The 18,229-nt window shown below is 42.6% G+C and overlaps 1 protein-coding gene across 5 annotated transcripts in view; it reads right to left on the reverse strand.

Moving 5' to 3' along the window:
• daam1b (dishevelled associated activator of morphogenesis 1b) overlaps positions 1–18,229 on the reverse strand; it is a 196,062-nt gene that overhangs the window by 135,574 nt on the left and 42,259 nt on the right. For 2 of the 5 annotated variants that reach the window (XM_060917730.1, XM_060917726.1), the window contains exon 1: positions 2,823–3,070. The exons of 2 other annotated variants lie outside the window; for them this stretch is intronic. The gene's annotated coding sequence lies outside the window, so the exon portion shown is untranslated. Of the gene's footprint in view, positions 1–2,822; positions 3,071–18,229 lie in introns of those variants that run through there. One more of the 5 variants, XM_060917729.1, reaches the window with a different exon arrangement.

The following is an 18,229-nucleotide window of genomic DNA, read 5'->3' on the forward strand; positions in this document are numbered from 1 at the left end:
CCTGCTCTCCACAACGTCTCACACACACACACACACACACACTTCACCGTTGGGAAGCAAGGTCAGAATGGGTTCAGTGGGCTGTTATTATTAGCAAAAATATAGAAGTTAAAGAATGTAACACAAAAACCTTTTGCTTTGGGGGGAAACCCCCCCCCCCCACACACACGCTCAGTTTATACATTTATATTTTGTGCTGTATGCAAAGAAATAAGAATAAAGATTAAAGCGCCTTCGACTTGATATTACTAGATTATTAATGAATATTCATTTTTATTCTATCCACATTCACTGGATATGAGCAATCGCGCGCTCAGATTGGCTACTCTACTACTAGGCTATCAGCTCATATACCGTGAGTAGAGAAAAACAAAATGGCGGAGTGTGTAGCTGAACCTAGGACGAAATAAAACTCTACTCGAAAACAAACCCCCCCCCCAAAAAAATACACAAAATAGCAACAAAATATAGAATAAAAGTATTCGATGGTAAGAACATCTCATCTCATCTCATTATCTCTAGCCGCTTTATCCTTCTACAGGGTCGCAGGCAAGCTGGAGCCTATCCCAGCTGACTACGGGCGAAAGGCGGGGTACACCCTGGACAAGTCGCCAGGTCATCGCAGGGCTGACACATAGACACAGACAACCATTCACACCTACGGTCAATTTAGAGTCACCAGTTAACCTAACCTGCATGTCTTTGGACTGTGGGGGAAACCGGAGCACCCGGAGGAAACCCACGCGGACAACATGCAAACTCCGCACAGAAAGGCCCTCGCCGGCCCCGGGGCTCGAACCCAGGACCTTCTTGCTGTGAGGCGACAGCTCTAACCACTACACCACTGTGCCGCCCCTTGGTAAGAACATATCTTTTTTTATTTTTCAAGAATTATAATAGCATTTTTCACAAATTGCTACCGTCATTTTGCAGATTTGTTGACATTCTAAGCAGAAATGATTTAGTCAGACATTTTGTATAACATTTTTATTTATCGAATTTGCAAAAAAAAAAGTCTGTTTCTCAAAATCCAGTGAATGTGGATACAATAAAAGTTATTCCACTTACTCAATCTCTTCGTACATGGCTTATAGCCGCCTCGTCGCCGATCAGCTCATGTACGACTCGATTACGTGGAATAACGGTTAATTATGACTCCTAGATTATCTGCAAATGCACCGATTATGCTTTTTTTTTTTTTTGGATACAGCATCAGTATCAGAGCCCTGAACTTTCAGCGATGTCCAATACTGCTCAGATACCAACATCTACTTATTTAACACTCTTATGCAATATCCCAGATACAATGGTGCTGTGCTTCAAGACAACTTGTGTCCTATATTCGCATGCAAGACCAAATCAGTATAAAACAGGTGAGAAAAATCCTAAGCTGAATGTGTGAACTGAACTGCATTAATGTGTGAGCTCTATGCCACATACGAAACACTTCAAAATCATTAAGGCATGAAACGGAGTTAGTCAGTGGACTAAAGTGGACGTTGTGACCTTTGGAAGCGAGTAGCAAAGGAGGAGCCTGATCGGGGAAGTGAGTAGACTCACTGACCACCCTGCTTCTAAATCCTAGAGCTTAGTTGAGGACGGAGAAAGCAAACACGCCGTTTTAACAAATATTTTAACTGGAAACTCATCAAAGCAACCAGGAGAAGGAGGAGGAGGTCTGGATGGACACTTGTGGAAACAGCATTACGAGGTCACGCCAAAAGCATCAGCCATCCCCCCCCTTTATCTGCTGTTGCCATAGCAACCATCACCTGTGATGCCAGCTTGTGGACCAACCTCCCCCCCCCTTCATTTTAAAATCAGATCGTTGTCAAATTGGGATTGTGTTTGCTGTACAAAAGGAAAAAAATTACACAAATTCTCTCATGGTCATATAGCTATTGTTTAAAAAGTGTTGAAACGGAGAGCAGTAAGAAATTCCTGTTATTTGTTTACAAAAAAAGACCACACCCTGTGAAAAAAACCTGAATTAATGAGACAGGAGACACCCGAGTGACAGGTCAGTTGACCTTGTTATAACTTAATGATCCGATTCAGCAATAACACAGACAGCTGTGTGTTTAATTAGTGTGATTACTGTGGACCAAATCAGGTAAATCAGACCAGACTATTAATCTACAATTAATACAGTAAACTATTCAGATGCTGAAAAAGGAGTGCAACTGAGATAATAAGCAAAAAAGCCTGAACGCAAAAAAAAAAGTAACTGAAGATGGTACAGCTAAAGGGAATTCGGAGACAGAAACAGCAGTAGATAAGACGTGATGTATATTATCAAGAGCCCATGTGGCACGTGACGCCCTGATGGAAAAAAGATAAGCCTGAGTGAGCTGCAAAATGAGGCCATCCATTTTCAAGGTCCCTTCTTATTGACCTTATCTCCCCCCTGTCCAAATAATGCACGCTAAAATGGATGCCTACAGCATGCATATACACCACAGACACCCTCTCTGGGGAGCAAATACACAGCTCGTCTAAGAGGAGGAGGGGTGGAGGATTACGAACACCGGCTCACTGCATCATGCCGGTTTTTAATACCGGGGTTGAGACAGCACGGAGAACCTGGCGAAGCACCCATCAAACCCCTCCCAGCATGACCTACTGCAGAAGCAGACACCTCAAGCCATCACAGAGCGAGCGAGAATACACACGTGTCATTCAGCACTTAACGGACGACAGAACCCACCTCCCCTGATGAAGATAAGACCGAGCTGGAGACATCACACATTCCGAACTGCTACTGTAAATGCACAGAAAATCCTGTCACTGTTCACAGTCAGCCTTTGCTCGTTATCTCTTACCCTTTGCACCTCTGCCGAAGACATCCCTCTAGATCTAGCATGATCGACTCCACATCAAGTTCCACTGACCTGAAGCTCCTTGGTTTCTAAATCCTGAAAGGGGTTTAAATTTTTTCACATCTATGCGGTTCCCGCGTCAGTCGACCGGTTCTCTCAGCCCCTCACACCACTGCCGACTGTCTCAAACAAATGCCCTTCCAACCTCCTTATGCTTCGCTCGCTCGCTCTCTCACTCGCTCTCTCTCTCCCTCACAAACACACACACAGATGTTACTCAGAACAAGCCACATCCCTTTTCATCACCCAGCTTCCTTATAGGATGCCAGCTGAATGGAACCTCCGCCCACTGCTTGTTCTCTCCTTCTCCTGCTCCGTTTCCCCCCCCGTTCTTCTGTTCACACCCTCATGGCCTCCTGCTGTAGTGTTAACAGCCCGGGTGGAGACCTGACATGAGAAATACTTTCTAAATATGAAAGGGTATTGGACTTGAGTGGGGCACGTGCCCATTAAACATGTGCCAATATTTAATACTTAGATTACAAAAGTGACTCTCTTCACCAGTTCATGATCTTATTGCATCTAAAAAATTCTGTCCATTTGCTTACTTGTAATTTCACCAGCCTGGGGAGGGGGAACCTATACACTCATCTTTTTAAATTAAAAGTGGCACTATATATATATATATATATATATATATATATATATATATATATATATATATATGACAAAAAAAAAAAAAAAGATTATTTTTATAAGCTGCACCCTGACATATTTCAGACGCATGTGTCATACAGTGGATATAAAAAAGTCGACACACCCATGTTAAAATTGCAGGTTTTTGTAATATAAATAACTGAACCCAAGATAAAATCATGCAAGATCTTTTTCCACCTTTAATGTGATAGAGCAAACAAGCAAAATTCAAGTTGAACAACAATTTTTTTTTTGGGGGGGGGAGGTTTGAAGAAAAAGATGTACAATAACTTGGTTACATAAAGTGTGCAATTTTTTTTTTAAATAAATGGGGCATCAATTAACCAACCCCATTTCAAATTTCTGTTCGAATGTAATGAACATACACCTGTAATCAATTAATTAATTCCAAATTTACACCCCCCCCCCCCCCCCCAAAAAAAAAGCAGCTGTGTAGGATTCTTGGTTCCATCAGTCTCCTGAAGCCATGTTCCACAAAGCTTTTTTAGAAGAAGCCTTTGTCACATGCACACTCAAGCACAGTGAAATTCATCTTCTGCATTTAACCCATCTGAAGCAGTGAACACATGCATGCGCGCACACACCCAGAGCAGTGGGCAGCTATGCTACAGCACCCGGGGAGCAGTTAGGGGTTCGGTGCCTTGCTCAAGGACACTTCAGCCCAAGGCCACCCCATGTTAAAGGTCCCACGGCATGGTGGTTTGTTGATGCTTTAAACGGGCTCGTGGAGGCTTCTGGATGTTATATCCGCAGCCTTTCTCGAAATGAACCCTCGGCACGTAAATATAGGCTCCTGGGAGAAAGCCCCATTTCAGCGCTTTTCCCAGTGCGTCGTTTTGCTAATGAGAAGCAGGAGGCGGGGAAGGGTAGAGGGTGGGGGCGGGCCATGGGGGGGAGGGGGAGGGGCTTGACCAAGCTGCGCGCACACATACTCGCTGCTATCAGCGCCTGTAGCCACGCTGCTAAGACAAAACCCCGTTCTCCCTCGGACTCCTTTCGTAAACTCAACGTGACACAGAGAACAGAAAGTGAGTGTTCGGAGTGGTAGTTTACGAACGTATAATACCCTAGGCTTGAACACGCACTCCATAACCAAAGAGGATAGAAGCAGCAACTACAGCAACATAGCGCTTATCCAACAGAAGACATGCATTGCGGAGCAATCGTCAAACATAAGCTCATAAGTTACAGTCAATTTCCAGACTAAACTCAGTTTAACAGAGCATGCTGCATGCTCTTTAGTTTTGTAGCGCAGAGTACCTGGCTAACTGCAGGAAGCGGTTAGCTGCACAGCTAATGTAGCCATTGCTAGGCTAACACACCAATTTTAAAACACGGCAAAACGACCAGTTATACACTTACTTGTTCGGTGTTTGTTGCTGATGCGGCAGGGATGCTTGGTACGGACCCAGGCTTCAGTGACAGTTGATGTGCAAAACCTGCCCTGTACTGTCCCAAGTTGTGGAAACATTCATCAGGAAAATGCTTCCGACAAACATACACCGTCTTAGGAAGATTCGACGGCGTATTATTGAAGTAAATAAAATTAAGCCACTGCGTCTTCAGGGGCTCTCCCGTCGGCAGTAAAAACAGACTCTTTTCTGTGTTGTCACATCCATGTACAGCGCATTTTCCATGTTTCGCTCGCTTAGGTGATGCCATGTTGTTGTGTCCTCTATGGTCTCCTCACTACAACTGGGCGGGGCAATCCATACAGTGGGCGGGAATCCAGGGGGGGGGGGCGTGGGGATCATCTCCCTTGCTGACGTAGTAAAGGGAGGAGCTTATCAACGCGCCGTTTTGACGCGCCATTCTCAAATGTTGGGCATAGTTTGGTTTACACATTATGAAATTTCTAGCCACTGGGGTGACTTAAGAAGGTCAGAGGAACTCATTTTAACGTTAAAAAACCTCAGAAAGTGAAAATTTCATGCCATGGGACCTTTAACCTAACCGCATGTCTTTGGACTGTCGGGGAAACCGGAGCACCCAGAGGAAACCCACGCAGACACGGAGAGAACATGCAAACTCCACACAGAAAGGCTCCCGTCGGCCGCTGGGCTCGAACCCAGAACCTTCTTGCTGTGAGACAACAGTGCTAACCACTACACTACCATACAAAACAAAGCATGTACAGGATCTCACTATTAAACGGCATTGATCAGGAGAGGGGTACAAAAGAAAAAAAACAGATGTACCATGGAACACCATGAAGGCCATCAACAACTGGAGAAACTGAGGCACCACAGTGACATTACCAAGTACAAGGACATTGACAAAAAGATAACTGCCTAGAAGTCAGTCAAGAGACCTCTAGATGATGATGCATCACATGTACACTTAAGCACGGTGAAATTTCTCTCTGCATTTAACCCATCTGAAGCAGTGAACACACACGCAGCAGTGGGCAGCTATGCTACAGCACCTAGTGAGCAGTTGGAGGTTAGGTGCCTTGCTCAAGGGCACTTCAACGCAAGGCCACCCCATGTGAACCTAACCTGCATGTCCTTTGAACTGTGGGGGAAACCAGAGCACCCAGAGGAAACCCACACAACATTAAAGGAGCTGCAGGAATATCTAGCAAGTACTGGTCACTCGTAGCATTTGACCATCTCTTGTATTCTTCATGTCTGGGCTACAGGGTAGGGTGGCTACACAGAAGTCTTTTAAAATAAAATCCAAGCCTGCATAAAAACTATTGGGAAGTCATGGCCTAATGGTTAGAGAAACAGCTTTGGGACCAAAAGGTTGCTGGTTCGATTCCCCAGTCTAGCAGGATTGACTTAAGTGCCCTTGAGCAAGGCACCTAACCCCCAACTGCTCCGGCAAGAGTGGTGGCGTACCTTGTGTCTGATTAGCCAAAGAAAAACTGATGAGATCATCAGTTCGGGCATTGAACCCGACCAACTGACTGAACTGAAAAACTATCACCCCAAACCATGTGGCAAAATGGATTATGGTCTGATGAGATCAAGGTCATAATTTGGTCACTTTGGGTATAATTCTAAAAGATGTTTGGTGGAAAAACAACAACAACCACCACCCCAGTACAGCTCATTACCCAAAGAACACCATACACACACAATGAAGCATGGTGGTGGCAGCATCATGCTTTGGAACTGCTTCTCTTAACACTGATCATCTTCCGAAGCCATTCCTTTGTTGACTTGGATTCGTGCTTGGGGTCGTTATCAACAAAGCTGGAAGGTGAATTTTACTTCAGCTTCAAATCTACAACAGAGGCCTGCAGGTTTTGTGCCAGAATAGATTGATATTTGGAACTATCCATAATTCCCTCCATCTTGACTAGACCCCAGATACAGTTTAATGATCGGTCCAGTTCAGATCCAAATTCTGTCAGAAACCTGTGGAATGATTTGAAGAGGGCTGTGTACAGGGGATCACCTTGCAATGTGATGGATCTGGAGCATTTTTGCAAGGAAGAGTGGAATAAAAGTGATCTGCCAAGTTGGTAGACTTGACAAAAAAGACAGAGTGCTGCATTACAACCAAAAGTTAAGGGGTGTGCACACTTTACTGGTAGCTTACTGGTAATTGGGAGCTTTTTCTTGTTTTTCACTGAAAACATTTTTATTTTTCCCCTCACTTGAATATTATTGGATACTATACTGTATTAAATGTGGAAAAATATCTCATGATTTATCTTGGGGTTATTTTATTTTTTTTATATCACAAAAACCAACAATTTTAACAGGGGTGTGTAGACTTTTCAATATTCACTATGTCCCAGCATGGTGTTTGTGAGCTGCACCCTGGCACTCCTGTAAGAGTGCCAGGGTGCAGAAGAAGATAAGATGTGCTTGGGTTCAAATTAGTTTGGAGTTTTCAGACACGTGTCACATGCCCTAATCTTAGAAACAAGTCCAGCTTTAGAAAGCGCCCACGGCAAAGATCTAGCCAGCTCATCTTAGCTCACTAGTTAAAACACAATCAATCGTTTACTTGGTCACCATCTAACTATGGGGAAGCAATGATACAAACACGTAATTACTCAAAAATCACATAATACCATTAGTATAACAAAATGTGTCTAGTATTTAGACATGCACTTCCGTCTACACTACAGTATGCAGGTTAGTATTCGGCTATTGACGCTCTATATGCTCCCTGTGAGGTGGCATTACGTTAACCTGCCGAACTGTTGACAATGAAATGACTAGCGAGCTACAAAAATTCAATACAATTTAATAATCTACAAGACAAGTCAACATTTCAGAGCATGTTCCTCAGCCAGAACACCTTCTTAATAAAGACAGACTTTCCCCAAGATCCCAATTTGGCTCACTGGCAGAAACAAAACACTTTGCACTTCACTATGCTAACTGAATGCTGGCTATTATCTACACAAAACACAGCACTGTTGAATCCTCAATTCTAATTGGTTTGAAGGCATTGATTAATTTTCTATAAAAACAGCATGGCTCGGACAGTTGCTGGACCACAAATCAGGTTCATATGAAGGCGATCATCTAATACATCAACAATATTTCAACAGTAAGAACGTACACCGGGACGTGTATGGCAGAAAATGAAAAATGTGTAACTGTTGATAAGGTGAAGTTTTCTGTAAGGAGACACCAGTGAGTAGAAGCTGTGGGGAAAGTCTGTGATTTCTGGGAAATATGACAAGCTGCACTGTTTTTACTTATTAACTTAGAGAGAGAGAGAGAGAGAGAGAGAGAGAGAGAGAGACACTGGTGAGGGAATGACCATTTATAGCTCCTACAAAGTGATAAGAACTAACTTGTTTCAATGATGTTCCATAACGTTATACATTACTATAAGCAGATAAAATGTACTTCGCATCACTTTACAGGCATTTAGTGGACACTCTTATCCAGAACGACATACAACATACCCGGAGCAGTTGGGGGTTGCTCAAGGGCACATCAGCCATTCCTGCTGGTCCAGGGAATCGAACCGGCGACCTTTTGGTCCCAAAGCTGCTTCTCTAACCATTAGGCTTCTCATGTCTACAACTTAACTTGAGCAAACTGATGATGTATTCTTCTTATACTACATGTGCCATGATCAGAAAACAATTACCCATGCACTGGATCACATCGCACAAACATTAACAGATTATTTTTGAACGATACATCCCATCGTGCTTTATTCCTTACATATTGCATCGCCAGTTATCAGCATACACCTCGTGTCAATGTGCATATGGCAATAATCAATTCTCCTTTCAAACTTACCCAGCTTTCCAAGGATTTCAAGTGACGTTCAGAACAAGCGCAAGACCTGATAATGTGCATCATAATAAAAGCAAAAGATCTTCATAATATAATGAGGCCAACTGAGTTCATATTACTATAAAGGCTCAAAGTTTCTCCACTCGGTCTGTTTTTCATTTCTCTGTCTCGCTCAATCACGGCCAACATGCAGGCTGCTTAGCGCACTGCAGAGAATATTACTGTTTCCTTCTGCCACTGATCCAGATTAGGAGAAGAGCCAGCAACACATATTAACACCCTTATTGCGCTCCATCTACTATAATACACTGCCTCAGTTATAATTATATACGTATTGCTACCATGCTGCATCTCCTTGGGTTGCACAGTGCATCATTTTATTATGTATATACGCACATTATTGATGAAATAGAAGCAGCAGCCTTTATTTGTACATGTACACCAGTACAGCGAAATTCCTCCTCTGCATTTAACCCATCTGAAGCAGCGAACACACACATACCCAGAGCAGTGGGCAGCTATGCTACAGCACCTGGGAAGCGGTTGGGGGTTAGGTACCTTGCTCAAGGGCACTTCAGCCATGATACAGAGGGAGGGGAAAGTTCTGCTCATTCACTCAACTCCGTTCACATTTTTCCTGCTGGTCCTGGGAATCAAGCCAGTGACCCTTTGGGCTCAAGGCTGCTTCGCTAACCTTCAGGCCATGCCCCCTTAGCCAAAAGGCCAAGAAGCGATACTGGTCAAGACTGGCCTTTAGTATTGATGACAAGTACTTACTGCCCGTGAACCTGATTTCCTCTGAATGGAGCACTTCACAGGGGCCGTATTGGTCTTAGGGTTTGGTCATACAGTTCAGTTGGTCGGGTTCAATGCCCAAACCGATAATTGCATCATCAGTTTTTCATCGGCTAATCAGACACAAGGTACACCACCACTCTTGCCAGAGCAGAGGCGTCTTGCTCAAGGGCACTTAAGCCAGTCCTGCTGGTCCAGGGAATTGAACCAGCAACCTTTTGGTCCCAAAGCGGTTTCTCTAACCAGTAGGATTAGGCCATGGCTTCCCCTGTCTTGGTGATACAGCTGCTTGGAATCGGACTGAGTAGACACGTGATATAAACTAATGTTTTCACTGTGTTCTGTCAAAATGAGGTAAATCAGTCCCTGCATCTCCCCAGTGACATAGACTCGGCCCTAGCGGAAGTCTTCGGTGAGGAGCGCTGATTGCGAGGTCTCATACAATCGAAACTCTTAGATGAGTGGGGAAGGGGATTCCCCGCCGAGGCTGAGCGCACTGTGTTAGCCTGAGCATGTAGCCTATGGGAAATGAATAGGGTGTTGGATCAGCACTAACCCCATGTTTGGGAAAATCAAAAATGTTGTTTTGGGCCCCTCTGTGGTGTCACCAATCCATGTGCAATGTATGGAGTACATGCGTCCAGCCATGTCGAGAGAGAGGGGAGGGGAGGGAGGGAGGGAGGGAAGGAAGGAAGGAAGGAAGGAAGCTTTCCTTTAGTAGCATAGATATTGCAGATGGCTGGAATACACCAACAGGTCCTGCAACTAATCCATCACTTCATTTTCTGTACTGAGAGCTAGCTAGCTACTAACCAACTAGCTACTAACCAACTATCAATCACACCAGTTGCAGCCTAAACCATGTGAAAGCAGGGATCTGCAAGTTCTGCAAAGCGGAAAATTTCACGGAATCAATAGAAATATTAAAAGCAGTGGGGAAGTGTGGAAATATGGCCATATTTCTGTGAATTATATGTGTATTTCTTCTCATTCGAGTCGGTATCAGTCATATTGAATGCCGTAAACCAGCGTGGAGCACGACATGCAGGTCCAAAACAAAACACCAAAAAAAAAAAAGTGCGTGCGTGTTTCTCTACTCATTCCCCAATCCCTTGCTTGCAGGTGGGGAAAAAAAAAAAAAAAAAAAAGGTATGCTCTTATAATGTTTTAGCCATACAGTTCAAGTTTAAGTAGACAATGTGTGTTATGGAACACAGAGTTTTCATTGTTTTGAACAGGCTTTGAATCAAAATGCCACGTTTTTCTCTCAGGAGGTTGCTAGGACAAGCACATTGTGCCATGTAAATGATGTTTGTGATAATGAAAGACGTTATTATAATGGTTTAGTCATACAGATCAAGTAGACAATCTGTGATATGAAACAGAGTTTTCATTGTTTTTAGTAGGGTTTGAGTCAAAATGCCATGTTCTTCTCTTGTGTGAACTCATGTTATTTTGGTACTGATAATGATGTTGAATTGTTCTAGCCATACAATTCAAAGTAGATCAAGACTGTTCATGGTATGAAACCCATGGTTTGAAAGGTTTTGAACGTTTTGCATGACATGCATCTTCTCTAGTAAGATCTTGTGAGGTTGCTTGGACAACTACAGAGGTGGACAAAGTACCCAACTTCATTACTTAAGTCAAAGTACAGATCCCACTGGTCAAATGTTACTCCGATACAAGTGAAAGTTGTCCAGTCAAATTTTTACTCAAGTTAAAGTACTGAAGTACTTGCTTTTAAAAATACATTTTATGTCAGTGTATTGTTGTATTATTGCCACAACGCTTACAAAACCTAATGCCGTTACCAAACACAGAAATGTGAATTCACAAAATGAACGCATGCTGTGCAATCATGGTGGTTTAATGTTAAGCTAGCTAGTCAGTGAAGCTCCACCTGATATGCTAGCAAACTCTTTTTAAACTCGAAAATCATATTGGGTAGCTAACGTTACTAGAAAAGAAAGATTTCTACATTCTGTTTATTTGGCAAGATTATGCTAAAACATTTCTGAAAGGACTTCAGATAAGTTAATGTTATTCATGTTAGCGTAACTCCATTTTTACATGCTAACTAACAATTGAAAATTTTTTATTATTTATTCATTTATTTTATTTTATTTTTTATTAATTTTTTCTTTTTTTTTGTCTACAATTGTAAAGCGTCCTTGGGTTTCTTGAAAGGCGCTATATAAGTTCAACTTATTATTAATTTTTGCAGTCTGTGTGCTTCAATATTTTTTTTTTTTTACAAAATGTACGACATTCTTGGGGATTAATTTTCAAGCACTTCTAAGACAAGTGGCAAGAACAGCGATGAGTAGCAGACAGAGTGTGAGAGAGAGGAAATCCTGAATCCAGTTATGTCATCCATCTTTTTTTGCGTGGGACGTCGAGGGCAAAATGTAATGCATCACCTCGGCCAATCTATCCTCCGCATACTTCACTTATTTCTGTACAAAACAAAAACAATGCAACGAGTACAGACAGTTGTGTCTGTGACAAAGTCACATGATCTGTAGCTCATGTTTATTTTGATGAGAAAGAGGGATCAGGTGCGTTTCATCAGGGATCTCGACAGGCAAAAGTTCATGTAGAGTGTGAGCCTACTATTAAACGTACAGGCCACAACAACAACAACAACAAAACAAGTGCTCACAAGTGATAAAATGTGTAGTGTGACCCGTACAGCAATTCTGATTTTGAAAGTCATGTCGTGTCCATATGGCTTAAGGGAATAAAGAACCATCTGCTTTGACAGGTAGGGACAAGTACAGGAATGAGCCCAGACTCAAGAGCACAAAATGTCTCCTATATTCTTGTGTGACACGACACTACTTTCTAACAAGGCTACAAACGTCAGTGCAAATTACATTTCTTCAAACCGGTACACCATACTCTCTTGCTCTGAAGATAAGCTTTGTTAATAGGGTCAATCCATGTGAAATCACCAGAGGCCTCGCCACTGACCATCTCAGATTTGCTTCATACTTTCTGGAAATATTGTCAGTGTGCCCAATAAATAGTGTACAAAATTTTAGGCTCGTACCTTCATGAGTTTCTGAGACATAGGGGCTTAAAGGGGCGTGGCCCCAATTTCACTGTTAAAACGCATGCGACAGAAAACGGACCTAACTTCCATAAGTCATTACTTTTAAACTATTCATGCAAGACACACGAAATGTTCAAGGATTGTTCTTCAATGCCAGACGCCTTTAAATACTATAACAGAAAGTTCACAGTTCAATATTTGCCAAGTTATGGCTTGCTGAAAATCATAAAGTCTTCTACTGTGCTTTGGAGAAACTTTGACACCCCCCATATCTCCACATTAAAGCACACCAGATCTTTCAAATTTTCTTGTACGTTATAGTACTCTTTAGGCAACTAGGTATGTGTTCAAAAGAAAAATCAAACTTTGATTTATTAGGCTTTAAAATATATATATTTATATATAAAAAATATAGTGCCTTGCAAAAGTATTCATACCCCTTGAACTTTTTCAAATTTTTCCACCTTACAACCACGAACTTAAGTTTTTTATTGAGATTTTATGTGATAGACCAACACAGAGTAGCACATAATTGTGAAGTGAAACGAAAAATGATAAATGCTCTTCAAAATTTTAAACAAATAAAAATCTGATGTGCATTAGTATTCAGCCCCCCTGCGTCAATACTTTGTAGAGCCACCTTTTGCTGCAATTACAGCTGCAAGTCTTTTGTGGTATGTCTCTACCAGCTTTGCACATCTAGACACTGAAATTTTTGCCCATTCTTCTTTACAAAATAGCTCAAGCTCAGCCAGATTGGATGGAGAGCGTCTGTGAACAGCAATTTTCAAGTCTTGCCACAGATGCTCAATGGGATTTAGGTCTGGACTTTGACTGGGCCATTCTAACACATGAATATTCTTTGATCTAAACCATTCCATTGTAGCTCTGGCTGTATGTTTAGGGTCATTGTCTTGCTGGAAGGTGAATCTCCTTCCCAGTCTCAAGTCTTTTGCAGCCTCCAACAGGTTTTCTTCTAGGATTGCCCTGTATTTAGCTCCATCCATCTTCCCATCAACTCTGACCAGCTTCCCTGTCCCTGCTGAAGAAAAGCATCCCCATAGCATGATGCTGCCACCACCATGTTTCACAGTGGGGATGGTGTGTGCAGGGTGATGAGCAGTGTTAGTTTTCCACCACACATAGCGCTTTGCATTTAGGCCAAAAAGTTCAACTTTGGTCTCATCTGACCAAAGCACCTTCTTCCACATGTTTGCTGTGTCCCCTACATGGCTTCTTATGCCTGTCTTTCAACAATGGCTTTCTTCTTGCCACTCTTCCAAAAAGGCCAGATTTGTGGAGTGTACGACTTATAGTTGTCCTGTGCACAGATTCTCCCACCTGAGCTGTGGATTTCTGCAGCTCCTCCAGAGTGATCATGGGCCTCTTGGCTGCTTCTCTGACCAGTGCTCTCCTTGCTCGCTCTGTCAGTTTAGGTGGACGGCCATGTCTTGGTAGGTTTGCAGTTGTGCTATACTTTTTCCATTTTTGAATGATGGATTGAACAGTGCTTCTTGAGATGTTCAGAGCTTGGGATATTTTTTTTTATAACCTAACCCTGCTTTAAATTTCTCCAGAACTTTATCCCTGACCTGTCTGGTGAGTTCTTTGGTCTTCATGATGCTGTTTGTTCTTCAGTGTTCTCTAACAAACCACTGAGGCTTTCACAGAACAAGTGTATTTATGCTGAGAGTAAATTACACACAGTAGGACTCTATTAACTAATTAGATGACTTCTGAAGGCAATTGATTGCACTTGATTGTATTTAGAGGTATCAGAGTACAGTGGGCTGAATACTAATGCACACCACATTTTTCAGATTTTTATTTGTTTAAAATTTTGAAGACCATTTATCATTTTCATTTCACTTCACAATTATGTGCTACTCTGTGTTGGTCTATCACATAAAATCTCAACAAAAGTTTGTGGTTGTAAGGTGGAAAAATGTGAAAAAGTTCAAGGGGTATGAATACTTTTGCAAGGCACTATATATATATATATATATATATATATATATATATATATATACATACACACATACATATATATATATATATATATATATATATATATATATATATATATATATATTTTTTTTTTTTTTTTTTTTTGCACCTATAATTCAAATGCATATTGCAAATGTATGACAAGGTCTACCATAAAAACAATTATACCACTGGAAAGAGTTTGTTCTGATTAGCAAATGCACAAAATATGAAGTTGGTACCCTAAACCAAACTATAAATATTAAAGGCCTCGTGCGGTAATTTCAGCAATCAGGCTATATCATGTGTCAAAATGTCGGGTTTGGTGGGTTATTCAAGCCCCTCGGTTTCCCGCGATCTCAGTGTCACGATGCGCCCGCTACAAGCATTTAAAGTTGACGCGCACAGCCAAATTTAGGCAGCCAGCCGTTAACTAGGTCAACTTGTGTGTGACGTCATACCAGTAACCTCCCTTGGGTGATGCTGGCCTGTCCCCATGTTTTCTCTATAGCGTGCGTTTACCAGAGTTGTTTCCATTGCGGATTTTGTGGATTTATTCAGTTTGTGGATAGTTTTGAACACTCAAAACACTATGAAATGATGTATTAATATTCTGTGATACAAAATGCCTAATCGGTGTGTTGTGTTTGGCTGTAACAACGAACACTGAACACTATTTGTGACTTTTGTTATCAATGGATCTGATTTCAAGGTCATGGCTAGGTATTGATAGAAAAAAATTATTTTTTTTAAAAACACATTGTGGCAGCGGGGGCGTGGTCAAGCGCCGGTCTGTGACAGGAGGGCGGAGCCAGGGAAGGCGAGTGGCAGAAATCACTAGACCTGACGGTAATTAACCTGTGTTTTGTGTGTTTTCCCAGTAACCGCGCCCTATTTAAGGAGGCAGAGCAGAGAAGACCTCATCCCGGGACAAGAACACAGTGTGTGTGTTTCGCTATCAGATTAAAACTGGCGGTTATACTGAAAAGTCTGGCAATAAAAAGCCTATTTGTGTCTGAAGCGTTGTCCTGCCGTCCTCTGTGCTCCACCCACACTTCAGAGAGCTCTACAGTGGTGCCAAAACCCGGGACAAGGTGGAGCACCAACCTCGCAGCCCCATGGAATCCTCCCCGTTCGCGGACCTGGTCCACGCCCTCGCCACGGCTCAGCAAAGCCAGCACCAGGCGCTCGTCACGCTCCGAAAGGAGCAAGAGCGGCGCTTCGAAGCCCTAGTGTTGGCCCAGCAGGAAGATCGCGAGGCGCTCCGGCATCTCCTCGCGTCGGCGGGGTTCACCAGCGCCCCGGCCGCGGGCCCGTCTCCCCTCACCGTGACCAAGATGGGCCCGCAGGACGACCCCGAGGCGTTTCTCACATTGTTCGAGCAGGTCGCCGAAGCCTCGGGGTGGCCGATGGAGCAGCGCGCGGCGCGCCTCCTCCCCCTCCTGACGGGAGAGGCGCAGCTGGCCGCGCTATAACTCCCCGCCAACCGCCGGCTGGCCTACGCGGACCTTCACCGGGCCGTTCTCCGCGGCGGTTGGCGCTGCCACACACGTTTTAAGTGTTTCTATGTATCAATCATTAATTGTACAAAATGATTTTCATACATTTATGTATTTGTCATATCTTTCTTTGTCACATGAAGTGTTGTCTTGATAACACATGTGGCACATAATTTTAGCAAATGGATGACAGAAGATTAATTGAAAGATTTATGCCACAGAGCTGCCTTTAACTAATAATTATCACTTATTACTGACGATCGTACGTTTACTAAACAATACAAAGCTCAATACTCCCAGCCTATAACATACTGAATATCAAGTTAAAATCAACCGCAATAAAAGGAAAATGATGAAAACTGGAATATCAAGGGGTCTACTGTATCAGAAGGCCCACTGCATTTCGCGAGATCGCAAGCTGTCAAGTTGCTAGAATTCAATCTTTCTAGCTATACTTTCACCCCCTACAGCTATCAGTATTACACATAATCATAGATTAATCACACAGCATTCTAATTCAAGTGAAAATGGTCTTTAAAAATACACACAAGTAGTGATTTAGTCAGAGAAACCAACTAAAACAAGTCTTCAAGTCGCCGGTCTTCATTCTCATCTTCGTTTCTGTCGTCAGAACGGTCCTCATTTTCTTCTGAAGATGAGCACTCAGGTTCAAATCTGTAAGGCTGGATACCACCAGGACATTCAGCTCTCAAAATCTCTACTTGTGGGCCATTTTCTTCTTCTGTATCGGTAAAATCAAAGCTAATTTCCTCAGCATCGCTCCTATTTTCTGGTGTGTCCGTCATTGCAACTGCACCGAGTGGTTACTGGTATGACGTCACGCAGCTGTTCCATTGACCGACAGGGGGCGCTGCGAACGCGGAAAATTTCAAGTGATGGGCATGATCAAATAAGGACCGATTACAACCGTGGGAAGCTTTTGAAAAATCGACGGTCAATTTATTTCGAATCTTGAAAGCATTCTGGTGCAGAATAATGCAACTTTTATTGCCACTGCGTGACGCCTTTAAGGTAACAAGTACGACATGTTTTACGATAGACAGAAATGCTGTTTTAAGGCATATTACAATACAATTACAAACCTACAGTGTAGAAAAAATAACCTTAAAAATACTTTATTTGAAGAGCTTAAACAGTGTGTTGATTTGCTTTTTCACATCAGATGGAAGTTTATACTGCCTGCCAGTTGATGTAAGTGGGGCATCAATGATTTTCATGACACGCACCAGAGGGACCCAACAGTTATCCTCTCTCCTGGGCCAGCTGCAAGTCTGAGAGGGACCATGAGGATGCATAAATGTTACTTGTACATCTTGTTCCTCCTCTGATAATGCACGAATGTTGCCTATCCACCACTGTCTGTCATACAAACATACAGCATATTTACCAGGAATTATATCTGCCAGAGAGACTGCTGATTTAACAGGGGTTTTATGCATTACTTGTGGTCGATTCCCACTAATATCCACAATGAAGCTAGGACCACCTGACACCCTGCTGACCTGTAGCTGGTTGGACATGATTGGAACGAATGAGTGGTTGTCTCTTGTTCCAGGAATAGTAGCTGACCTTGAAAATCTCGTCTCCAATGCTTTTCCACTCTCCATAACTTCCCCTGTACCAACCCAGATGAAATGGATGTTCTTGATATGTTTTTCTGCCCACAAAAACAGATCAGATGGGGTTAGTATGTGATCAGTCGTGACTGCCTGTACTGTAAGCTAGCTCGAGCTGCTGACCACTTTACAGTGCCTCCAATACCATCCCAGGGTGATTTACCATGAGAAGTGGTAAATAAATGCCATTCTGCCAAAAGTCCAAAATCGTCTGCATGCTTTATTAGATTTGTGAAATTTTTATAGTTTTTGTATTGGGCTGCTGATCTGTCACTGAAATAAATGACCTTGTTCAGCTGGGGATGTATCTGGCTGGCAAATGGAAGCTCAAATATGTGCTTCTAAGGGATAGTGATAAAAAAAAAAATCCTCATGAATTTTGTGGTTTTTCAGTTTTTATGCATCTCTGGATGCATCCAAGTAGATCATATGCCTTAAAACAGCATTTCCGTCTATCGTAAAACATGCCGTACTTGTTACCTTAATATTTATAGTTTGG

The sequence above is a fragment of the Neoarius graeffei genome, chromosome 3 (genome assembly GCF_027579695.1).
Source record: "Neoarius graeffei isolate fNeoGra1 chromosome 3, fNeoGra1.pri, whole genome shotgun sequence".
Taxonomy (NCBI): Eukaryota; Metazoa; Chordata; class Actinopteri; order Siluriformes; family Ariidae; genus Neoarius; species Neoarius graeffei.